General features: G+C 42.5%; 1 protein-coding gene across 1 annotated transcript in view; it reads right to left on the reverse strand.

Moving 5' to 3' along the window:
- The window catches only part of TMBIM1 (transmembrane BAX inhibitor motif containing 1), a 39,640-nt gene extending 20,935 nt beyond the window's left edge, over positions 1-18,705 (reverse strand). The window contains exon 1 of the mRNA XM_063429260.1: positions 18,569-18,705. The gene's annotated coding sequence lies outside the window, so the exon portion shown is untranslated. The remainder of the gene's footprint in view (positions 1-18,568) is intronic.
- Between the last annotated feature and the right edge of the window lie 8,261 nt (positions 18,706-26,966).

The following is a 26,966-nucleotide window of genomic DNA, read 5'->3' on the forward strand; positions in this document are numbered from 1 at the left end:
TATAAACAGATTATGGAATCTTCTCTACGTGTAAGGCCCTGCCCAATAAAAGTGCGATATTTGGATTACACTGATTGTGTGCATGTTCACTGGCATCGCCAGAAGCAACCGGGATACCAATATAGATAGCAGAACAGAGACCAAATATCAGGACTGAGCCACAAAATTCAGATCAGTTATGAAGTATGCAGCATTGCAAGGGTTGATCCATTCTCAGCAGAAGCCCGGTTACACCCTTACTAAAAAAGAAATATAGAATATGCAGTTGGTTGGTTGACGGCCCTTGTCCACTACATCATACTTTACTGATCATCCCCTGCTTGACCTACGGACCGGATAAGCTTAGTGGGAGTGGTATCCCCCAGCAGCTAGGATTTGTTTCCAGGCCGGAGACATTAGGACTCTGTCTGGGTTTTTGCTGATATACGATTTGTGTAAATAGGAAATGGCCACTCGTCAATGTCACGTGACTCTTTTACAAGGACTTTGGATGCTTGTTTCACAAGTTTGGACAGTCCATAGGAAGAAATAAAGCCACTATACCTAACTTTATACATTTAAACATTTACAGCATGATTTACTGGATCTGCGAGTTTATCTGCTGACAAATAATGTGGCTTAGAGACAGATTTTAAAACATCACTAAACTATAAAAATAACGTTCACATGTCTAACAACAGAATGTGTTCGTTTAACACAGACACACACCGGGGGGGGGAGGGGAGACAAAATGGCCGCATGTACCGTGTGACATACATGCAGTTTGTGCAGAACACTTAGCTCACAGCTCATTGGCTTAAAGGACCACTATAGGCACCCAGACCACTTCAGCTTAATGAAGTGGTTTGGGTGCCTGGTCCAGCTAGGGTTAAAACTTTTTTTTTTTTTTTTTTATAAACATAGCAGTTTCAGAGAAACTATGTTTATACTGAGGGTTAATCCAGCCTCCAGAGCCTCTAGTGGCTGTCTCATTGACAGCCGCTAGAGGCGCTTGCGTGCTTCTCACTGTGAAAAATCACAGTGAGAAGACGCCAGCGTCCATAGGAAAGCATTGTAAATAGCCTAATTTAAACTTGCTCTCAACATAAGTTTGCCTAACCTGCCGGAGTAACCCAATATACATATGCTCCTAGCTTGGTCAGACTGCCTAGCCTGTCAGAGAAAAATAGACTAGAACTCACATACGCCTGCTTAAACCGTGTAACCATACGTCACTTTTCATTACCTGTTACTGTTATATAAAAAATGTGCACTGCCTATCTTAACCCGACTTGTGAAATATGTCACAAAGCTCGAGGAATGCCGTTGGGGTACCTCAAACCTGTTTGTACGTAATACCTGCACTGCAAAAATAAAGAATTAAAAAAAAATAAAACACCCTATAAATCGCCTGGGGGGTGGGAGGGAAGGAGCAGGAAGATGGTTCCTATAGTGTTAGGAATACATCCTTGCACTCCTACATTATAGTGTTAATTTAAGGCTATGTTTACAGTAATTGCTGTAACTGTGAGATAAATAAAATTATTTAGAAAACTGCTACATAAAGTGTCAATAACAAACACCTGAGAGGGTCAGCCTTCCAGAAACACTTATGTGTACTAAAGTTTACAAAATTCCAGTAGTCAGTGGACCTATAACTAACAAAAGATCGGACACAGGCAGCAACAGCTCCTGTGCCAACCGCCAATTTCAGCTGCATCTACCCACACAGACACCGAAATCGGGCATTTGGACGCTGACTTTGGGCAGCGGAACCTGAGACCTCCACAAAGATACCACAAACGTGGATGCATCACTCAGTACCGCTCGGCACTAACATGCGGCCTACTCACACGGGTGGCATGGGGGAGATGGCCTTTCTCCCATCGCTTTCATACCCGGCTGATCTTCTGCAGAGGCCATGTCCCCCCCCCCCCTATGGACCGGCAGGGGTCATCCCAGTACACACTACAGAGGCTCACAAGCTTCTACTAGATTCTGCGACCTCCTGCAACCCACACCCCGTTAACAAGATGGTGACTGCTGACCATGCTCTTGAGCCTACTCCTACTTAGCCTTTACAGGAGCGACTTGACGCTATCTTCCAAAGCTTCTGGGAGAAGCTGGAGGTGCGGGCTTCCCAGCCACCCCCTACTCATGGCGGAGAAGCAGAGAGGAGTGGAACCACAGGGCGGAACGGGCCCATCCCAGGCGAAGCAAACTGCCAAGTACCCACTACCTGCGCCACTAACTCATCCAGGCCAAAGGTCATGAGGGAACCCCCTCTGAGGCATCGCCAACAACGCCAGAAGGCCACATGCCGCTGGCGGAGGACGACCACCAGGCCCTTCTGCAGCGCCCAAAAAAGGAGAGACACGGCCTCTCAGAGACCCAGAGTCTGTGGCCCAAGGATGCCAACCTGGAACAAGGCCTGGTGCTGGGGAGGGACCCCCCGCCACCCACAACTCCTACCCGTACATCGGTCCGGTGGACTGGCTTCCCAATGTCATGGCAAGATCATGCTTTACGGAGTAAGCTGAGAACACTTGTTGGAATGGGAACAAGATGGAATGGGTATTCAACCTACAGACCTTAGCCCCTCAAGGCTTAAATGTAGACTTTGATTTATTGAATTTTTTATAAATATGCGGTTTATCCACCTATTGTGGTAATTTGGGGGTTATCCTATTCATAGTTGTCACCTACGGAATTATGGTCTAGGATGCCCCCAATATGACCACTTAGCTGATATACCCTTATTCATATTCTGGCATTTTTATTTATTTTTATTTTTTTTATATTTCATATTTTAATATTTTATCCTTGTCTGTATATGTATGGTCTCACATATGATTTTATATAACAACTGTTGCCCCTTATGACATTTTACTCAATATTATGCTGCTACTCCCCTTTGCACTAATGTGATGATTATTATGCTGCTATTGTATACACATCCACCATATATATTGTCTATACTTGCCACCAACAGGTTAATTTTTGTGTATCATGTTTACTGGACTGTTTACTGTTATCCAGTACTCCAATTATGTGGTTCATATGTATAATAATCCTCCTGCTGATGCTCCATATTCCTATGCGAGCTATTTCTATTCAAAACCCATTTCGGGTTTTCGGACTACATCTCCCAAGTTCCCTAGCGCCGATCACGTGATTCCTGTGTCACACTGCTCTTGTGTGACGCGGCGCTCGAAAACACCGCCCACTTAGGACGGTCATTAGATGTGGGAAAGTGCGATCACGTGGTCCGCGCACTACATTTCCCATAATTCCGCGCGGGTCACGTGACGCGCTGGTTAATAACATTTACACAACACCATTTGAGCAATAATGCTTCGTTTTTAATTTTACTCTTTCCCACTATGTCTGGTATACACCAGACATTCATTTTATTTAAGGTTATACCTATTTTTAATATTACCATAAGTTTTATTTCTCATATGCTTTAAGCCTAACTGTGATTGGCTTATGTTAATTGATGTTATTTTTGGCGCTATTTTTAAACTAACAGTGCACCTATATATATTTTATTCTTGCCAGGTTTTAATGTTATTCCATTTTGATAAAACCCTAGTGGTGAAACGCGTTAATGGATTTTATTGTATATTTTAAATAATAAATTACGTTTGGCTTTACCTCTGTGCCATTCATATTTTTATTATTATATTTGTATTACCATAATTTTATATCTCCTTTTCCTGGCATTTTATATATCCTGAGGTGGGGATTGTACCGCCCACGCCATATCTCAAGTGCAGTGTCATCTGCACTTAAATTTGTGAGTATATTTATTTCGTTTTTTTTATCTATACCACATTTTATCTTCAGAGAGCACTATCTGTTGTCCATATTTCTTTCCCTTCTCCTGAGAATTGGACAGCACCAGACCCAAAGTGGAAAAGAATTCGTGATATCCTACTAGCAGGGATTATACTGCAGAACACATGTTACCCTTGAGCTGGTTATAGCTCATGCAAATGTGAGTATTACATTCTATTACTCTTCTGCCACGTACCCCACACTCTGCACAATTGGTCCTTTTCCCTTTTGTGTTTTTCATATCACGGGAGGATCCAAAGCATCATAGAAAGAGAGAACACCCTACCAGTGCAACAGACATTTTTATTTATTCTTTATTATCCTTCTTTTATTGGGACTAATTGTTTCAAACAAATTTTTTATTGGGACTAATTTTATTGTATTTTTATTTAGTTTTATTTTGGCGCAGCCTTTGCTTCTTTTATCCTGTACATTCTCACTCCAGAGGGTTAGAGGGTGACCCTCTGTAAGGTTGCTGCCTACTTTGTATATTATTAGCGCTAACCTATTTTCCACTTTTTTCTTGAGAACACTTGTAGATGCTCCCGCTTAGCTCCACACAGATATATGCCCTATTTCAACTGCCTCCCGTGTTCCTTACTATAATCGGAGTCTGTAGCATGTAACCTATTGTTTTACACTTGCCTGTTCCAATAATGTTTGGACTATCGACCCTGCTGCAGATTCCCAGCGGACTAGACTTGTGTTTCTACACCGATCACCCAGTTAGGAATTTCTCTCGTCTGCCATGCAAGTAATCTAACCTTATTCTCCAATCTCCCTCAAGTCTAGCTTACCATCTTTGTAGCACATCTCCAGTGAAAAGGGCATGTTTATATAACGGTGTTACCCTGTGAGGGCACATTACTGTGACTGAATTTACTTGTGAAACGATAAAGGGTGCAGTTTAAAGTTTGGCAAGTTTGATTAATTATTGTTTATTTTCCTCTACACATAAACACAGTTTACATAATCTTTAATTATCTTCATGTCAAGCTGTATTTGCACACTTGAGCAGGTGCATCAGTCGAATGTACTAAGCTTGTAGACCCCAACAGGACCCTCCGCATTAGACATAATGCTTTTGCTGCGCATAGCCCACATCTTGCTTAGTATGTCTACCTTACAATATATTTCACGTGAAAAGCTCAGACTATGTAAGCGTTACTTACTGTCACGTAAAAGCTAGCCTTAGCCTGTATTAATCAGCTTGCATGTTACTATATATATATTAATCAGCTTGCATGTTACTATATATATATTAATCAGCTTGCATGTTACTATATATATATTAATCAGCTTGCATGTTACTATATATATATATTAATCAGCTTGCATGTTACTATATATATATATTAATCAGCTTGCATGTTACTATATATATATATTAATCAGCTTGCATGTTACTATATATATATATTAATCAGCTTGCATGTTACTATATATATTAATCAGCTTGCATGTTACTATATATATTAATCAGCTTGCATGTTACTATATATATTAATCAGCTTGCATGTTACTATATATATTAATCAGCTTGCATGTTACTATATATGCCTAGCTAACTTGATAACGCGATGTCCCTCAAAACATAAAATGAAGCAGACACTCATGTGAGAATATATCGATGTTATTGTTTACTGTATACATGTGCATTATCACGGATATTTTTCTCCTTTCTGTAACATTTTCACAATGCTTCAATAAAACAAAGATTGACAAAAAACAAAAAAACAAACAACAACAACAACAACAAAAAAATCTAATCACTACGAATGCATGGAGTTATTTGGGGATATTTTACTGTAATACAGTAGTTAAGGGGTAAACAGCCTTCAGCGTTCCATGGGTTATAAAGTCCACAGCATCTGCAGAGCCTAAGGTTCATTAACTTGCACTCGTTTACAAATGAATGTAAGGTAAAAAATAAAAACACGAAATAAATCCCCATGTTTCCTAAAAGACACACACAAAAATCAGTTAATTATGCATGTCTGAAGCAAAATTCCAAAATCGAGACAAAAATATTTAAGTTGACATATGTGGAATTTAAAGTGGCACGGTCACCCCCACCCACTGAAAAATGAGTATTTTAGAAGGATAGATTCTTTCTGAAATACTCAAATTAATTGTGTTGGAATTTCACTGAAATTCACTGAGATATACTGAGACGAAGTAGGAACCACTTTTGTCTCTGTAAGTTTCCTACACCTGACACTTTTTGACACTGACTCGCCTTTACCAGCCCGCCAGCGGTGGACTCTGCAAAGTCCACAGACAGTGACAGACTTTCCGAGCTATCCAAACGTAATTTCATTTATATTTCACCACATTTCCCTCTTTAGCTAAGGACAATAGGGGGTTTATTCATAAAAGCAGAAACTTTGGAGAGTTAAAAAGGGAGTCAAAAGAATTTACAATTCCCTCAATCATTCTCTTTACTTTAATAAAACCCCTGCCATGCAAAGTGCATGAGTTAATTCCAAGCTTGAAAGGGTTAACTCGTGTTTTCTGTGTAGCCAGGTTGTGGTTTTGTGTGTTTGACAAATGACAGGCTTAATTTTCCACACAATTTTGACCTTGACGTTCCTCCGGGATACCAATACAACATACCAGACCGCAGTCATGAAATGAAAGTCTCCAGTTGTGAATATTCAACCACAGAGGAAGAGGTTACAATACACTACAAGTCCGAACCGGAGTAAAAAAAGATACGTCCCTGGTTGGCAGGATCCAGTATACGTCGAATAAGAAAATAGAGATTAGCCACCCTTACCAAGGCCAGGCTTAAAATAGATTTTAAATGTACATAAGGATTGTAAAAGCCAAGGTTACCAATATTTCACCTCTTTCAGATAGTGTGGCGGAACCAACCTCGCCACTGGCCACTGGAGGAGGCTGGTCGCCTCCTGCCGCTGGACTATGGCCCCTGTTCTTTTTCCCTGCAGAAAGGCTGGTTCGTGCCTTTCTGCGGACTGTTAAAGTCACGAACACCGCTGAGCCGCCGACCTCCCTTCTCCTACCTGCAGTCAATTATCCGAACAACGGTCCATTCGGTACTTTACTGTTTAAACCATGCTACCCCAGATAGCTATGCCATGGAGCCCAGCCGTATACTGAAAGACTGTATGAAAGACTTTGGCTCCATGGCGATTGAACTGTATGTATGTGATCTGAGCGCCATCTGGTAATAATGTGCGCTCAGATCTAAGCTATCTGATGATAGGTAGAATGTGTATGTTCTATGTGATAAATGTAACAGTATGTCAATTTATGTCTTTTATTGTCCTTTGTCTGCCATGTGGCTAATGGAGTTTTGACTCTGTCCTTGGAGATAATTGGATTACTTCCGAATTATCTCCAGGACAGAAAGGAGGGATTGTGATGCATTGTGGGATTGTAAGCTTGTGATTGTTAATGTCCAATATGTTTCCCAGTCTTCCATCTGGTCCCCTAGGGGAGTGTCCACCAGGTGGGAGACCTGCATAAAAGCCAGGCGGGTAGTCCCAGTAAATCAGTTCTGCTTGACCCTCAAACGAAGTGTCGTCTCGTTATTGGGGGGAATTGGATTGTATGCGGTTACAGTGCGACTGCCAGGAGTGTAAGCTGTCCGTATGGTTTTTCCTGTTCGGCTGTTTACAGCATTCGTGTGTTTCCTGTTCGGGAGTTTGGAGCATTACCCTGGTTCCAGTTCGGGAGATTGGTGAATTCATGTGTTTGCAGTTCGGGAGATTGGTGATTGCAGTAGCTGTCTGTGCATCTGAAAAGGGGGATATCGCCTAAACGGTTTTTAACCTCTTGTGTGCAAAACGGTCCGTGACAGATAGATCTTAAATAACACCAGAGGCTAATCTGGTAATTAGCTAATACTAAGGCACTCCAGCATCACTCATTGTATTATTACCTCTTACTGTAGTGGTTAGAGTCCAAATAGTAAACAGTTAGCAAAATACTGGGTGCAGACCACCTTAAAGGGACACTATAGTCACCAGAACAACTACATTATTGTAATTGTTCTGACGAGTATAATCATTCCCTTCAGGCTTTTTTGCAGTAAACACTGTCTTTTCAGAGAAAATGCAGTGTTTACATTACAGCCTAGGGATACCTCCGCTGGCTACTCCTCAGATGGCTGCTAGAGGTGCATCCTGAGGCAGTGCTGCACAGTGTGACTGACATTCAGTGTCTCCACCCTCTGCATTCAGACACTGAACCTTCCTTATAGAGATGCATTGATTCAATGTATCTCTATGAGGAGATGCTGACTGGCCAGGGCTCGGTTTAGCTTGTGCTGGCTTTGCCCCTGATCTGCCTCCTTGACAGTCGCAACCAATTTTGGATCAGATCACTACTCTGATGATGTCAGCCAGGCAGGCAGATCAGGGGCACAGCCAGAAGCAGCAGACAGGAATAAAAGCAAGATTTTGCTATATTTAAGGGGCCAAGGGTGGTAAACGGTGGTTTTAACACTATAAGGTCAGGAATATTTGTGTTCCTGACCCTATAGAAATACTATAGTGTCCGGAATACAAACATGTATTCCTAACACTATAGCGCTGGAGAACCTGTTTAAATCCCCAGCCCTCCATGCCGCACCAGTCTCTCCTTTACTGGACTCATCTCTATGGCGGAGATTATCATAACTCTCAGCCAATCCAATGCTATCCCATAGGAAAGCATTGAAAGGCTATCGCGCATGTGCATCAAAATGCAGAGCTGCCAGCATCTCCTTATAGAATTGCTTTGAATCAATGCATCTCTATGGGAAATATTCAGCATCTCCAGCTGACAAAGCATGAAGACACTGAACGTCAGTGCTGCACATTGTGCATCACTTGACTAGGAAGCACCTCTAGTGGCTGTCTGACTGACTGCACGTAGAAGTGTTACTAGACTGTAATGTAAACACTGCACTTTCTCTGATAAGGCAATCTTTATATTCCTAAGCCTGCAGGGAAGGACTACAGACGTTAAGCTGTAGTGGTTCTGGTGACTATAGTGTCAATTTTACCCCTTCACAACCGATGACATTTCAGGTCATCACGAGATCATGGGATGTGCCTACACTCCATTTCTCTCTGCTCTGGATTAACCTATTCAGTGTCTGCACTATTATCTCTTTCTGGAGAAACAGGCCTAATACAACAGACTAATGACATACTGGTGACTTGATAAGCACTACCACCAGGTTGTCCAACATTGGCCCTCAAGCTGTTACAACCAGGGGCGTATTAGCCGCGAGGCAAACAAGGCATTTGCCTTGGGCGGCATTTTCCAGGGGGCGGCAAAAAACGCCGCCCCCAAATGCCCAAGGCAAATGTCTTGTTAGCCTTGCGGCTAACAGACATGCTGGGCTGGTTGCTGGGGGCGGCCGGCAAGGGAGCTCTTCCCCTGAGCTCTCTGCTCAGCTCCCTCGCGCGCCGCCCGCAGAGTGAGACTGGGAGCCGGAATATGACGTCATATTCCGGCTCCGCCTCCCAGCCTCACTCTGCGGGCGGCGCGCGAGGGAGCTGAGCAGAGAGCTCAGGGGAAGAGCTCCCTCGCCGGCCGCCCAGCCTGGGAATGGGAGAACCCCCCCACCCCCAGCATTCCCAAAGGTATGGGGGGGGAGTAAATAAAAAAAAAAGTGTTAATGTGAGTGTCTGACTGTGTGTGTGTGTGTGTGTGTGTGTCCGACTGTGTGTGTGTGTGTGTGTGTGTGTGTGTCCGACTGTGTGTGTGTGTGTGTGTGTGTGTGTGTCCGACTGTGTGTGTGTGTGTGTGTCCGACTGTGTGTGTGTGTGTGTGTGTGTCCGACTGTGTGTGTGTGTGTGTGTGTCCGACTGTGTGTGTGTGTGTGTGTCCGACTGTGTGTGTGTGTGTGTGTGTGTCCGACTGTGTGTGTGTGTGTGTGTCCGACTGTGTGTGTGTGTGTGTGTGTGTCCGACTGTGTGTGTGTGTGTGTGTGTGTCCGACTGTGTGTGTGTGTGTGTGTGTGTCCGACTGTGTGTGTGTGTGTGTGTCCGACTGTGTGTGTGTGTGTGTCCGACTGTGTGTGTGTGTGTGTGTGTCCGACTGTGTGTGTGTGTGTGTGTGTGTGTCCGACTGTGTGTGTGTGTGTGTGTCCGACTGTGTGTGTGTGTGTGTGTCCGACTGTGTGTGTGTGTGTGTGTCCGACTGTGTGTGTGTGTGTGTGTGTGTCCGACTGTGTGTGTGTGTGTGTGTGTGTCCGACTGTGTGTGTGTGTGTGTGTGTGTCCGACTGTGTGTGTGTGTGTGTGTGTCCGACTGTGTGTGTGTGTGTGTGTCCGACTGTGTGTGTGTGTGTGTGTCCGACTGTGTGTGTGTGTGTGTGTGTCCGACTGTGTGTGTGTGTGTGTGTGTCCGACTGTGTGTGTGTGTGTGTGTGTGTGTGTCCGACTGTGTGTGTGTGTGTGTGTCCGACTGTGTGTGTGTGTGTGTGTCCGACTGTGTGTGTGTGTGTGTGTGTCCGACTGTGTGTGTGTGTGTGTGTGTGTCCGACTGTGTGTGTGTGTGTGTGTGTGTCCGACTGTGTGTGTGTGTGTGTGTGTGTCCGACTGTGTGTGTGTGTGTGTGTGTGTCCGACTGTGTGTGTGTGTGTGTGTGTGTCCGACTGTGTGTGTGTGTGTGTGTGTGTCCGACTGTGTGTGTGTGTGTGTGTGTGTCCGACTGTGTGTGTGTGTGTGTGTGTGTCCGACTGTGTGTGTGTGTGTGTGTGTCCGACTGTGTGTGTGTGTCCGACTGTGTGTGTGTGTGTGTGTGTCCGACTGTGTGTGTGTGTGTGTCCGACTGTGTGTGTGTGTGTGTGTGTGTCCGACTGTGTGTGTGTGTGTGTGTGTCCGACTGTGTGTGTGTGTGTGTGTGTCCGACTGTGTGTGTGTGTGTCCGACTGTGTGTGTGTGTGTGTCCGACTGTGTGTGTGTGTGTGTCCGACTGTGTGTGTGTGTGTGTCCGACTGTGTGTGTGTGTCCGACTGTGTGTGTGTGTGTGTCCGACTGTGTGTGTGTGTCCGACTGTGTGTGTGTGTGTGTCCGACTGTGTGTGTGTGTGTGTGTCCGACTGTGTGTGTGTGTGTGTCCGACTGTGTGTGTGTGTGTGTGTCCGACTGTGTGTGTGTGTGTGTCCGACTGTGTGTGTGTGTGTGTGTCCGACTGTGTGTGTGTGTGTGTGTCCGACTGTGTGTGTGTGTGTGTCCGACTGTGTGTGTGTGTGTGTCCGACTGTGTGTGTGTCCGACTGTGTGTGTGTGTGTGTGTCTGACTGTGTGTGTGTGTGTGTGTGTGTCCGACTGTGTGTGTGTGTGTGTGTGTCCGACTGTGTGTGTGTGTGTGTGTGTCCGACTGTGTGTGTGTGTGTCCGACTGTGTGTGTGTGTGTGTGTGTCCGACTGTGTGTGTGTGTGTGTGTGTGTCCGACTGTGTGTGTGTGTGTGTCCGACTGTGTGTGTGTCTGACTGTGTGTGTGTGTGTGTCCGACTGTGTGTGTGTGTGTGTCCGACTGTGTGTGTGTGTGTGTCCGACTGTGTGTGTGTGTGTGTGTGTCCGACTGTGTGTGTGTGTGTGTGTGTCCGACTGTGTGTGTGTGTGTGTCCGACTGTGTGTGTGTGTGTGTCCGACTGTGTGTGTGTGTGTGTCCGACTGTGTGTGTGTGTGTGTCCGACTGTGTGTGTGTGTGTGTCCGACTGTGTGTGTGTGTGTGTCCGACTGTGTGTGTGTGTGTGTGTCCGACTGTGTGTGTGTGTGTGTCCGACTGTGTGTGTGTGTGTGTCCGACTGTGTGTGTGTGTGTGTCCGACTGTGTGTGTGTGTGTGTCCGACTGTGTGTGTGTGTGTGTCCGACTGTGTGTGTGTGTGTCCGACTGTGTGTGTGTGTGTGTCCGACTGTGTGTGTGTGTGTGTGTGTCCGACTGTGTGTGTGTGTGTGTGTGTGTGTCCGACTGTGTGTGTGTGTGTGTGTCTCACTGTGTGTGTGTGTCTCACTGTGTGTGTGTCTCACTGTGTGTGTGTCTCACTGTGTGTGTGTCTCACTGTGTGTGTGTCTCACTGTGTGTGTGTCTCACTGTGTGTGTGTCTCACTGTGTGTGTGTCTCACTGTGTGTGTCTGTTAGTGTGTGTGTCTGTTAGTGTGTGTTTGTTAGTGTGTGTGTCAGACTGTGTGTGTCTCACTGTGTGTCTGTTAGTGTGTGTGTCTCACTGTGTGTGTCTGTTAGTGTGTGTGTCCGACTGTGTGTGTCTGTTAGTGTGTGTGTGTGTCCGACTGTGTGTGTCTGTTAGTGTGTGTGTGTGTGTCCGACTGTGTGTGTCTGTTAGCTAGTGTATGCGTATCTGTCAGTGAATGTGTGTGTATTTAGAAGGCGGAGCAGGGGGGAAGGGTTGGGTGGGGGTTGCGCGCGCGCGCGGGGTGGGGGGGGTGTCTGAGTTTTGTCCTGCCTAGGGCAGCACAAAACCAAGATACACCACTGGTTACAACGATCATTAACACAGAGCCAACCTATGCAAGTGCTGTAAAGATGACGATTTTGAAGAAGAATGTGAAAAACAAGTGGTGTGCACACCTTAACCATGGATATTGTGTGTGAAAGCCAAGCAGAGAACCACAGAGCAGGTTAACTAATGGGCTGACAGACACGGCAAGGTGTAGGAAGTATCTGGGCCTGGGTGGAACCGAGGAATGCAGGTTAACATGATCAGAGCCAAGAAACAATTGTAAATAATTACGTGGAAGACGTAATCTTATACAACGCAGGGTATTCTAGCCATCAGCAAACTTGAGATCCAACGGACCTTTGCCAAGCAAGTTGACAACAAAGGATCATGGGAGTTATAACGCAGTTTTCCATTTGCGTTGCCTTGGCTCCTGGGTATGGTGTGTGTGAATGATGTGTGCCAGCATAGTGTGAGCATTCAACACACAACTCTGACGTTAAGTAACATTGCTTGTTTGACAGGCACAGTACAAAGGTACCTCTGTACACCAAAATGTCTGCACTTAGTAGTTATGGTGGCTTTTTGTATTTTTAACAAGGATTCTATGGCACCAAAGAATGCTGTGATACGGGATTAATAGGTTAAATAGAGGTGGCTATTACAAGCAATTTGGGGAAGAAAATGTAAAATAGGAAGTGAAGGCTTTGCGCAACTTATATTACAAAGATTCCATTTTGTTGCATGTTTTTGTATTTATCTAATTATATATAAACATTAAACAATCCGCCGCTGGGAAATTAAATCTGAAATATAGAAAGAAAAAAAAAACCTGTTCTATAAAAGTTCTTCATTAAAGTGATAATTATCAGGAATTTGAAATTTTAGCCAAAGGGAAAATATTGCGAGCGAGAATATTTCTTTTCAATTTGTATATTTCGGTCTTTAATTTTAAATTCACTACGAGTTGACAACAATTTACACCTAAGTGAATAATCTGTAAATAAGCCTCTTCCCTGGCATTATCAAAACGTACCGGTAAGTAGTAAAACAGGTTTTGAACAGATTGACACCTTCCAGGGCTCCCCTTGGTTTCCCGCAGTTCTCAAATATCACTAAAGCAGACGTCACATTTTCATTAAGCATCAAATCTGCCCGTTTCTGAGATTTCAGTGGATGAAAGTGTCTCTTCTAGCCATCACTTTCAAACAGGGATTAGATTAATGTGCAGAGAGCACTTCTGTTTCAGCTATATATGAATAGGATCCAGGTGACCCAGGTATCAGGCATGTATTAAATTGTTGGGACACAGTTTGACCACAAACTGTGGGATGACAGGAGAATCAACAGGCACCATAACCACTACAGAATACTGTAGTGGTTATGGTGCTTAGACTGCTCAGTTATTAACACCATAAGAAAAGCTCTCTAGATAATGAAATAAAAGGCATTTTAAGAATTCCTAAAGAGACACGCGGTGTTTGTTATTCTGTTTACTTACTATTAATTGGCAACTGGGTTACAGCGTTAAATAAACACTAAGCACCATAACCACTACAGCATGCTGTCCTGGCTCCATCACTCTCCCCTAACGTAAGTAGTTAAATCATTTATTAACGTTTGACTTGTTATTTACGGTCCACTGGGCAGCGCTCCCCGCCTCCACTACTAACACCAGACCCAGAAGCTCTCTGCAGCGCATGGCTCAGGAAAATTAACAAAGGCTTCAAAACACAAGCTTTTTGCAGTCGTAGAGGAGGTAAGTCAAATATTCCTTTAAGAAGTTGTGTCCGGTGAAGACACACAGTTCTTGCAGAACTCCAGAGATAAGCGGGGATGGGAAGCAAATGTATAAATCATATAAAACCTTAAATGTAAATAGCCTGAAAGTATAACGGGAAATCCACTAAGCAAAACATTGACAAATTGCTAAATTATATTCCAAAATATTCAAACTAGAAAAATTCTGCAGCTCAGGTATTTTGGGTTAAATTTTGCAATTCTCAGGTAATTTCCCAGGGTTGAGGGGATAATCCTATAGGCTGCCAACAGACATAGATAGGATGGGTGCACAAAGAAGCAGAGAATGATGGGAAAGGATGATCAGGTTAGATGTTTTAAAAGGTCTAGAAAGCGTTCTGCCTTTTACCTACTTCCTTGGTTACGCAGGTAGAACTCACCTTAATCAATATGTGTCAAATTCCGCCCTGTGATATGCGGATATCAAGGGTTTCTTATGGCTGACTGACACTTGTATCCAGGTGGACAGATTCATTATTATTACAAACTTGTATCTCTAATGCTATAGTATCCTTGTCCCTAGTTAGATTCTGTAGCGGTACTTACCCTTTCCAGGGGCCGGCCGGGGTCTTCTGTTCAAGCCGCGCGCGGCCCTGCTGCTGTACGAGCAGCGCGTGGCTCATCCGACGGCTGCAACAGGAAGGCGGGCAGTGACCGCGAGAAGCGGTCACGTGTCCCGCCTGACTCTAAGAGCGCGCCGCGGGTCTCGGGCGCGCTCTTAACCCCTTAAGGACCAAACTTCTGGAATAAAAGGGAATCATGACATGTCACACACTTCATGTCTCCTTAAGGGGTTAAAGGGACAGTGGGAGCCTAAATTGGCAAAGGCCTCCCATTGGTCCCTGTCATGCCACACTCCCCATACACTTACCTTTTGGGGGCGTGGATATGACAGGGACCAATCAAAATAGATGTTTAGGGATATATACTCACCTTTTTCCCTTAGTTCCTTGCCCTATCGTGGTTTCTGTTTCAGTTATCTTTAGCGCTTGTTGTGTTCAGTTGTGTTCCTTCGTACTTGACCTTGGATTTGTTTCTGACTACGTTATCTCTTTATCCTTATCTGTTCTGTTTGCCGGCTTGCTGTTTACTGTGTACCAGACCCCGGCTAGTCCTAGTTTACGCTGTCTCTTTGTGCCCTTGACCTCGGATCGCTCCTGACTCTGTACTCCTCTCATATACGTTGAGTCCAGCCACTCTAAGGTCCAGTAGACGCATCTCCCCTCTGTGTTGTCTTCTTAGTTGAATCCTGCGTGTTGGGATATATTTTTGTTACAGATTCACCTTCAACCCCCCAAACTTAATTTACTTACCTTTTATCCATCACCGCGACTCACTCTGTGCAGCAGTCAGATCCTCTTCCCGTGATGTCATGTCAGCTGACTCTTCTCGCACTTCTCGTCCAATCAAAAGTTTCTCATTGGGAAGCACCGAATCCAGTGCTCTCCTATGAGAAGCACTGCATGATTGATAGACGAACGTTACATGACTGCGTTAAAAACTCTGTTTTCACAGGGAAGCCAATAATTAATGAGCATTTTCCCACAGCCAATACTACCAACAGCTACTTAAAGGACCACTATAGTCACCAAGACCACTTCAGCTCAATGAAGTGGTCTGGGTGCCAGGTTCCCCTAGTTTTAAACCTGCAGCTGAAAACAGAAGTTTTCAGAGAAACTCAGTTCCACTAGAGTAAATCGCAATTATTTGACATCCAGCGTCATTTCAGATCCCCATAGGAAAGCAATGAGTAATGCTTTCCTACGGGCGGGTTTGAATGCGCGCACGCCTCTGGCTGCGCATGTGGCTCCACTCGGAGCTGATGAGGGCGGGGAGAAGAGGTCACCAGTGCCAATGGTGCCCGGCGCTGAATTAACCCCTTCAGAGCCGAGGGAGGGGGGCACTCCAAGAGCCTATAGTGGGTTTGTTTTCCTGGCACTCTAGGATCCCTTTAAAAATGAAGAAACGCTGAGGGCGGAAGGTCCTTTAACCCCTTAAGGACCAAACTTCTGGAATAAAAGGGAATCATGACATGTCATGTGTCCTTAAGGGGTTAAATTTCCACCTTCCGTCAATCTAAACACATTGTCTATAAATTAGTCGCGACTTTCTCTGATGATAGATTTTAGTTGCATTGTTATTACAATGGAATTCCAACGACATTAATACAAGAGTTTCATGACGATTGTACCTTTACGGAATACTCGAAGTGACAAAAATCGCTTTTTAGCCCAAGGCAAACAATTCCACCAAAATATAAACTCTTCTATTTCTACACAGATTGAATGGGCCATTTACTGAAACTGCACACAAAGCTTCATTCATAAACGCACTTGAACGCACTGTTTGCTAAACAAACTGGTACAAAATGAGAGAAACTATTTCAGAAAGCTTCTGTCTAAATTGTTTTTTCTAGAAACTTAAAAAACAAAAAAATAATTAGGGGCACACCCAGAACATGCATTTCTCAGCAGTGTTGCTGCCATAGAGACCAAAAGTTATACAAAATACAGATTAAAGGACAGTCTTACATTTTACAAGGCTACTTAAAAACACCTCTCTCAGCAAACAAATATGGGGATTCCGTTCCATCATATGATCATAGTGTGTTAAGTCCAACATTACGTCACTGCTCCACAATATTAGTGGATCGTACACTAATTTTAACATGGGAGACAAATTAAATAGTGCTAAATAAGCTAAATTGTATGACCATTGTGAATAGATATAATGCAAAATGAATGTGATTAAGATTAAAATTAACTAGTTTCTAAAAACAAAATAAAAAAATCTAAAGATACAAAACAAATTAGAAAAGGACCAACGCATTTAGCCTCTGTGAATGGACTTTATTAAAGTGCTTTCATAAAGCCCATTCAATGAGGCAAACTGCGTGTTACTTTTTATTGTATCTCTAATAAACTAGTTTATTTTTATCTTTATGCACAATCCTGCTTTGTTCCGAACATTATACACTGTATATCACCTATGCTGTGAGGACTAAGCAACAAAACACTTTTTGCTCCAATTATTTTATTCACTTTTTTTTATACAATGTGCACTATATTTTATACCATTACGGTGAGGACCATTACCACAAGATATATCCAAGCATGGGGATTGTAGCACTCCACGCTATTTGTCGGGAGCCATCGCAACTTCGCAAGGCTCCATAAAATGTGAGTGTATTTAAAAATGCAATATTAAATAGGACTGTGATATTCTACATACTATACTATATTGATATCTGTTATTTTCATAAACATTGAACCATCTCACAGCAGACCAAGAAGCCCACACCATATCCTTAGGTGGGGATTATACCACCCAGATGTTTTAAACAGAGCTTACTGATAGCTCTACATATTGTCTTCATCATATATACAACTGACCTACTGCACTATACAGTTTCCTTTTACATTCGAACTTCTCTAGGTGCCACTCATGCCATCTGTATACATGAGTATATATTGAGTAGCAAGAAGAACCTTAGCTTAAAATATGGTCCTGCACAATATTATATTTAACATGTTGATGGATAAACAGAGCAATAGCCAGATGCACTCTGACATCTTATAATAGATATGAGCTCTGTCACTGTGGCTTGAATATAGTCATTTTCCTGTGTGACAGCACTGTGCAGCCAACCCCCATCCCTTGTTCCACCCTAACTTTCCATCCCTTGAGTCATTTATGTGACTTTTGGTTTGTCTTTGACGCCGACATCTGTAGAACATTTGCTTATGGAGATATATCTTGTGTGATACCTTCTTTATAAAAATAAATAAATAAAAGAATTACATTGAAAAATTAAAATAGCTGGTTTGGAAAAATTAGCCAACTCAACAATAATCAAAACTTATTATTTTGCTTTTCAATTCACTACAAATCTGCTTAGTGAATAAAACCGGCCTTAAATTATTTTTAAATAAAGCATATTTTATGATACATTGTTTCAGTGAAATCAAACCCACACAGTGTATAATGAAGCAGAAGAAACAGAAAATTAAATAAAATCACACGACAAAACTACATAAATGATCCCACATTCAGAATCCAGTTCAGTATATAAACAAACAACGAGGTGTGAGCTTCCCTGACAAGCCCCACATGATCCTAAACATGACTCACACAGAGAAATAACCAATATCACAGCTTGTAATGACAGCACACCATGTCCCCTCTAAAGGCCTCCCTAAACCCCAAATAAAGTTACAAAGAGCCTCCCTCCCTCCCTCTGCTAACACAACTTGTCGCCATAATGATTTGTGTCTGTAAACACACACTGAACTTAGAAACATTGTAACATTCTTTAAACACACGTTTTGTAATCACACAGACTAGCCACAAGAGCTCACAATCTAATTCTGCTATTAAGGTTGTTGTTTGTTTTTTTTCCTCCCCCACCACAGGGAGTTATAGCTCTATAAACAAACAGATGCACTGGTCTCTCTTGGCAGGTACCGGTGCCCTAAACTCGCCATCTCTTAGTAAATACCCCTCACAGACCTACTTGCCCCCTCATACCTGATGATCTGGACAGGGAGCCCTGTTCCTCTCTCCTGGGTAGATTAGAGTAAGCAGCCCTAGATCCCACTCTACCAGTTAGACAGACTAGCAGGGTTTGGGTGTGGATAACATGAATGTTTGTTACACTCCCTTCTCAACTGCAAATGTCAAAATAAGACAAGTGAGCTGTGAGCTCCCTCTGCTGGAAATAACGAGGTTTGCAGGGAAATCTGGAGTTAACCCTTTAGCACAGGTTGGGGGGGGGGGGGGGGGGGGGATAATGTAAGGTTATTATTATTATTTTATTATTTATATGTATATGGTATCCCAAATGTCATGAAAATAATATAAATCAAGCCATTTTTTATTTGGCTATTTTGGCTTATAGGGACACTGTAGTCACCAAAACAACTTTAGTTAAATGATGCCGTTTTGGTGTATAGATCTTGTCCCTGCAGTCTCACTGCTCACATCTCTGCTATTTAGGAGTGAAATAACTTTGTTTATGAACCATAGTCACACCTCCCTGCACGTGACTTACACAGACTTCCTAAACACTTCCTGTAAAGAGTCAGCTAATGTTTACACTTTCTTTATTGTAAATTCTGTTTAATTTGGAATTTCTTTTCTCCTGCTATGTTAATAACTAGACCCTCCAGGATCCTCCTGTATGTAATTAACGTTCAAATTACAGAGCAGAAGATAAAAAAAACTTTTAAATTAGGTTACATCTGATTGAAAATTAAGCCATTTTGTTTTCATGCAGGCTGTGTGATTCACAGTCAGGGGAGATGTGACAAGAGCTGTATAAACAGACACAAAAGCAATTTAACTACTAAATGGCAGATAATTGAGCAGTGAAACGTCAGAGGCATGATCTGCACACAAAAACTGCTTCATTAAGCTAAAGTTGTTTTGGTGACTATAGTGTCCCTTTAAATGTGTCAAATAAAATTTACTGTTCATTGCAGTTTGCTCACACAGGACTGTCCACTATGCTCAGAACTTTAGCTAGTTGACATCTGAATTGGCATATTGTTTATTTATGTGTTATATATAACATTGTTTTAGTTATTTGCTACAATTTGTTACCTACAATTTCAGTGTTAGCACTGCATAATACTCCTACAATGTAAAGGTATACCACTCCTGAAAATGTATTGGATTTCATCTGATACTTTCTTTTTTCATTGTAATCTTAAAATTTGAAAGTTACTTGGAATTCCAGACAATTCACACATTACATTTACTAAAGTGAGAATTTAAAGTGAATTCAAGGTGAATTTCTGATATTTCTAATAGCTGATCTGGAAAAATTCTCTGTCAGCTATGCTTTCAGTCCGACTACTTGGACCTTAAAGGGACACTATAGGTACCGAAATAACTTTAGCTTAATGAAGCAGTATTGCTGTATAGATCCTGCCTCTGTAGTCTCACTGCTCAATTCTCTGCCATTTAGGAGTTAAATCACTTTTTTATGCTTCCTTAGGCACACCTCCCTGCATGTGACTTACACAGCCTTCCTAAACACTTCCTTTAACCCCTTAAGGACCAAACTTCTGGAATAAAAGGGAATCATGACATGTGTCCTTAAGGGGTTAAAGAGATAAAGATCTAATGATAATACTTCCATTATTGCACATTATGTTTACATTATAATTTCTAATCTCCTGCTCTGTTAATAGCCTTCTAGCCTTCTAGAACCTGCATGAGACTCCTGTGTAAGATTACAATTGAATTTTCAGAACAGGAGATAAAAACCTCTAAAGTGAGTTATCATCTGATTTTAAAGAATGATTTATTTTATTTTCATGCAGGCTGTGAGTCACATTCAGGGGAGGAGTGCCTAGGGCTGCATGGACAGAAACAAAAGTGATTAAACAAATAAATGACAGAGAATTGAGTGCAGGGGCATGATCTATACCAGGGGTGGCCAAATGGTAGATCCCAAGATGGTGCTGAACTGTATCTTTCATGATGCTTTGACATTCTAAGTGCTGGAAAAGCACTCTGACGGTTGTAGTTCTGCAACACCCGTGGATCGACCTTTTGGCCAGCACTGATCTATACACTAAAACTGCTTCATTAACCTAAAGTTCTTTTGATGCCTATAGTATCCCTTTAAATTTGAAATTCACCTTGAATGCTCACTGAATAACCCAGTTAGTGAATTCTCCGGATCAAAATACACTGCACTCCCTCCTGCTAAACTAGATTCCCTTTTCTGGCACGGTGCAAACAGATTGTTCAACTGTTCTCTGGTTTCAAAAGAACACTATATCGTAATTAATACAAACCTATGTTCCTGCCACTATCGTGTTCTCCTCTGCCTTTTTTTTTCAGCCCCCAGAAGCACCTCTAGTGGCTATCAGGGAGACAGCCACTAGAGGTGTATTTAACCCTGAAATGTACTACTAACTGCAATGTTTTACAATGAAAGGACGGCTGCACCCAGATCACTTCGTTGAGATGGTATGGGTGCCCTAAGTGGTCCTTTAAAGTGACATACCAAACAGGAGGTGGGTGTCCTTGTCCCAATTCATATGAGTGCTTAATTGAAGAAAAGTTGGCATGATTATGAATTAGGATTTTAGGATCAACCCTTGGCAGCCAAGATGACAGCTAGGAGGGTTTCCTGGTCTAATGTGTAGCCTCCCCCCTGGAAGTCTTAGTTACTGCTCCCTACAAGAAGCATTATATTGGGTGATCACTGCATCTGATAGGTACAGTCCAGACATTGCCGCACACATTGCCAAGTCTGCCTGAGGAAGAAGGGAAGACTGTTGTCATTGCTGGCCACCCCGGGACACAGCGAAGCTGCGGGACAAGTAAAAGGTGAATTATCTTTATATTTTCATGCCTGGCACAGTACTTGGATTTACTGTAATAAAAGAACACTTCAAACACTAAAACCAAAAATCTGTTTTAAACATTCGCTATCAGGGCCTGCATTAGGGGTGTGCGCGCTGTGTGGTCGCACAAGACACCATGGCAACAGGTGTGCTAGGCAGCCGCAGAGCCAGATCGACAATATAGTAAATTAAAGTGTTTCCCTGGTGGTCTGGTGGTGTAGTCCGGTGGTGTGGTCCGGTGGTGTGGTCCAGAGAAGTAGTCCGGTGGTGTAGTCCGGGGGTGTGATCCAGGGGAGTAGTCCGGTGGTGTAGTCCGAGGGTGTGGTCCGGTGGTGTAGTCCGGTGGTGTAGTCCGGGGGTGTGGTCCGGTGGTGTAGCGTATTGCCTGTACCTGTCATTGGTACAGATAGTCATATTCTCTCCTTGTGGTTCCGGCGTCCTCTTTTTCCCTTTTGACTATTAGGTAATAAAAAAATTAATTTACTTATGAAATCCTGAAAACAGCTTACATATATAGGATTTTTAAAAAATACTTGTAAAACATTCAGTATGTCTCGATATGAGAATAGTGATGGTTTGTATGACACATTATGGATAGTAATGGGTGTTTTATTTGTTTATTCATGTGGTCATGTGTTTGAATATTCTTGTTTTTGTTTCACGGAGGAGAAAACACATACGGTATTTATTGATGATTGGGCTTATTTTGTAAAGTCTAAACATGTCGTGCTGAGATATTTACTCTTATTATTTCTAATATTGATCTAGCTAGAATCTGCAACAAGTAAATTTTACATTTTAACCCTTTCGCATTCAATGCTCAGTAAACATGGGATCATTTTGGTTTTGCATTGCAAAGCAATATATTCTGATCAAGCCCCACTTACCTCGCCCTCGCCCTGCCTGACTGTGAATAGCAGCTCCTGCGTTCTCGCAATATGTACAGCTCCCATTCTAGGTACCTGGCTATTTCCTAGTAAAATCACCTAATAAAGTTGAGTACAGTTATACGTTTTTAGTTTTCAAAAATTAGTGAAGAGCAATCAATAATCAGAATTGCTGTTTTATCTTACGTTTATGTGTTAGCTAGACATCTCATTTTTAAATTTAAAGCTATTTTAAAGGAACACTATAGGATCAGGAACACAAACGTATTCCTGACCCTATAGTGTTAAAACCACAAACTAGCCCCCCTGCCACCCCCCCCTCTTGCCTCCCTAAATATTGTAAAATCTTACTGTATTCAAGTCTGCAGCTGCTGCCTCTGTCCCGATCTGCCCGCTGACATTATCAGATGAGGTGGTGTGAGCCAATCACAATGCAATGCTTCCCCATAGGATTGGCTGAGACTGTCAAGTAGGCAGATCAGGGTCAGAGCCAGCATGATTCAAACACAGCCCTGGCCAATCAGCATCTCTTCATACAGATGTATTGAATCAGTATATCTATATGAGGAAAGTTCAGTGTCTGCATGCAGAGGGTGGAGACACTGAATGTCAGTAACACTGTGCAGCACTGCCTCAGGAAGCACCTCTAGCAGCCACCTGAGGAGTGGCCAGTGGATGTGTCCCTAGGCTGTAATGTAAACACTGCATTTTCTCTGAAAAGACAGTGCTTACTGCAAAAGGCCTGAAGGGACTGACTATACTGTACTCACCAGAACGAATACAATAAGCTGTAGTTGTTCTGGTGACTAAAGTGTCTCTGAAAAAATGAAAAAAAAAAACCTGGTGGTGAAGTCCTTCCAGCACCCTTTACTAAGATGTGAGCTGGAAGATAATGGTTTGTGTGTTCCCTGGAGGTGACTCACAGAAGATGTAACAGAGTATAATAAAATAAGACCTGGCGCAGCAGGATTAATATATATGCCCCCGGCTGACGTCTGCTGCAGGCACCCTGTGTCCCCGCAGCTTGGTCAGTGCAGTCAATGGCTCAGAACATACTGAGAGGTAAGATTAGTCCAGGAACACATTGAGGATAACATGGGCATGGCTGAGGAGACAGGCGTATTCTGCAAAAACAGCAAATCGTTTTGTTCTTTTTTTTCATCAAACCCAGACAGAATTGAGCAATGGCCAAACAGCATCCAGCATATCTAAGTGGCACAATGTAGCAACGTTGTGTTGGTACATAATATATGCATAGTATTTAACTAACACGGTTTGCCAATTTTAATCTAACCATTTTATATCCAAACTCTGCCCAGACTGCTGGTTACACTTATTTATTTATTTTTGTATTTTTCACAATAATGTAGACCTGTGCCATTTTTTGACAAGTTACAGAGTCAAATTACATTTTTCAGTTTTAGTTTTCACATTTATAACTTTCACTTATTGATTCATTGGTTTATTTTCACTTTTGGGACAACAGCATGTAACCTCCATCATGGAATAACACTTGCAAAAGAAAACAATGTATGCTATTTAATGCAGGATAAAATCAGTCTCTTCACTACGATGTTTTTTCTGTCAAATTTTGCATTACATTTAACTATTTATTTTTTCACATATGTATTTAAAGGGACAATATAGTCACCAAAACAACCCCAACTTAATAAAGCAGTTTTGGTGTATAGATCATGCCCCTGTAGTTTCACTGCTCAATTCTCTGCCATTTAGGAGTTAAATTACTTTATTTAAATAGCCCTAATCACACATCCCTGCATTTGACTTGCACAGCATTCCTAAACACTTCCTGAAAAATAACCTAGTATTGCACATTCTATTTAATCTCGAATTTCTTATCTCCCGTTCTGTTAATAGCCTTCAAATCCTGCAGGTTCCCCTGTGTGTGATTAAAGTTCAATTTACAGAACAGGGGATAAAACCTTCTAAACAAGTTAATTTATATTTTAAAATTAAACCATTTCTTCATGTTCTCTCTGTGAGAGTCACAGCCAGGGGATCTAGGGTTGCATAAATAGAAACAAAAGGGATTTAACTCCTAAATGGCAGAGAATTGAGCAGTGAGACTGCAGGCGCATGATCTATACACCAAAACTGCTTCATTAAGCTGAAGTTGGTTTAATGCCTGTAGTGTCCCTTTAATTTAATGGTGACTTTCACACCTTGTTCATACACCCTAGATGTGTGATTTATCTCCCAAGTACAGCAATACCCCACATGCACACCTTTACCTGGTCTTTGTAGATCTTATAGGGTAAAATTACAGACATAATATAATTTAGACATGATATTATTATCATTTATAAAGAGCCAACAGATTCCGCAGCGCTGTACAATAATAGGCTTTTCTTCACTTGCTTCTCGGAGATACTATTTTGTGACATGACGCTCAACAAACCTTGGAGCTATTTATATCCTTAGCAAACTCTAAATCTTTTCAAACCTTAACCCTATTTAATTATAATTAATTCTAACACACTAATGCTAACCCTGGAACCAAGCCTACCTGTACACTGTTTAGGAGATTGACCTTCAAGCTGATTGATTGCTGTTAGAGCCAATAACAGTGATGACAAACCTTAACTGACAATGATCAGGCAACCAATCACTACTTCTGTCCCGCCTCCCACACTGCTGCAGCCAGCCATCACCTGTCACTCACAGCATAGAATCCCAATGACCGGCTGTAAAACGGATTCTATTCCGAGTAACCGGTAGTTAATACGCTTTAGTGCTATTTTATTTTGGCTAACAGATACTTTTTGTTTATGCATTTACAGAGATTGAAACACTGATTAGACAAAAAGAAAAGTATTTAAAATAAGTAAAATGTTACTTGTAATAATAATAATAATAATTATGAATATAATCACAATAATCGTAGAGTGGTTTGCAGCACCACCTAGTGGAAAAATTCACTCAGTGCCATCGACAACCACAGCACAAAACCGCAAGCTGTTTTTTTTTTGTTTTTTTTTATTTAGCACTGTGAGGTAGAATGGGGTCAGTACGGGGTATACCTCACTATTATTATTATTATTACCGCCATTTATATAGCACCAACAGATTCCGTAGCGCTTTACAATATTATAAGAGGGATTATTATAAGGGGGATTTAACTATAAATAGGACAATTACAAGAAAACTTACAGGAACAATAGGTGGAAGAGGACCCTGCTCAAACGAGCTTACAGTCTGTAGGAGGTGGGGTATAAAACACATTAGGACAGGAAATAGAAGTCAAATAAGGTGGGAGTGAAGCAGAGCTGGAGGAGAGAGTAGAGTGCTGCCCTTTAGGAGAGAGCAAGGGACAGGTATGTTAGACAGAGGCTAGTCTGGGAGGCCATAAGCTTTCCTAAAGAGATGGGTTTTAAGGCACTTCTTAAACAACTGAAGAATAGGGGAGAGTCTGATGGCGGTAGGAAGGGAGCAGCCCGCGAGAAGTTCTGCAAGTGTGAGTTGGCCGTACGGGTGTGAGCAGCAGACAGGAGAAGGTCACGGGCAGAGCGGAGAGACCGAGAAGGGGCATACCTATGGATCTGTTGAATTGGTCAATGCTTTATAGGTATGGGTTAGCACTTTGAATTGACTCCTATAGGATACAGGAAGCCAATGTAAGGACTGACAGAGGGGTGAGGTGTGAGAGGACCAACTAGAGAGGGAAATCTATCACATCTGGCGGCAGCATTTATTACAGACTGTGGTGGGGCAATATGGTTTTTGGGAAGACTAGTTAGGAGAGGGTTATAATAATCCATGCGGAAAATTACTGGAGCATGGATAAGCTCCTTGGTAGCATCTTGTGTAGGAAAGGGGCGGATACGGGCTATGTTTTTAACATGGAATCTACAGGATTTGGCAATATACTGGATGTGAGGCTCAAAGTTGAGGCTAAAATAAAGTATGACGCCAAGACAACGCGTTTGCAAGGATGGACTGATGTGGATATCACTGACTTGAAGGGAGAGGAGGAAAGACAAGCAGTGACACGTTGCAGGACGGCAGGAGAGAGGTCCGGGGAGGAGAGATATATCTGGGTTTCATCAGTGTACAGGTGGTAGTAGAATCCAACAGAGGTAATAAGAGAGGCAGTATAAAGAGGAAATAGAAGGGGCTTTTATTCCCTTTGACTACCTTGGTTATGGCTTCATCTAGAAATTGGCCAAGCAGTGAATCTCCTTAAAAGGGTCATTCACATTAAAGATGAATAGTCAGCTCCCCAATAATAAGATCATAATGCCTTCCGTGTGGCTTTATAAGAAGACGTCTTTAACAGTGAGAAAAGAGAGCTGTCAACAAGAAATTCTGCAGCTGATTCCAATAATCTTTCTTATTTCACTCCTGCAGACCAAACCTTTAAGGCTCTGGACAAGGGTAATAGCCGCTGCAGGATGAAGGCCTGCTCTTAAAGCCACCACAAACATATGGAAATAACAGGATACTGCAGTAACTGAAAAATAAATAAAGTTTAATCCAGTGTAACTCTGTAACCAAAAGCACTATCTAACCCTCTCCGTGACAGTCAGATATCCCCCCCCCAGCCCCCCCCCCCCCCCCCAAAGTTGCTGGAAAAGTGTAAAACAAGTTTTTCAAGGGTGCACAGACACCACCCATGGGTTATTGTTACTTTTGAACATACATTTGAACATTTTATAA

Source organism: Pelobates fuscus, chromosome 8 (genome assembly GCF_036172605.1).
Source record: "Pelobates fuscus isolate aPelFus1 chromosome 8, aPelFus1.pri, whole genome shotgun sequence".
Classification (NCBI taxonomy): Eukaryota; Metazoa; Chordata; class Amphibia; order Anura; family Pelobatidae; genus Pelobates; species Pelobates fuscus.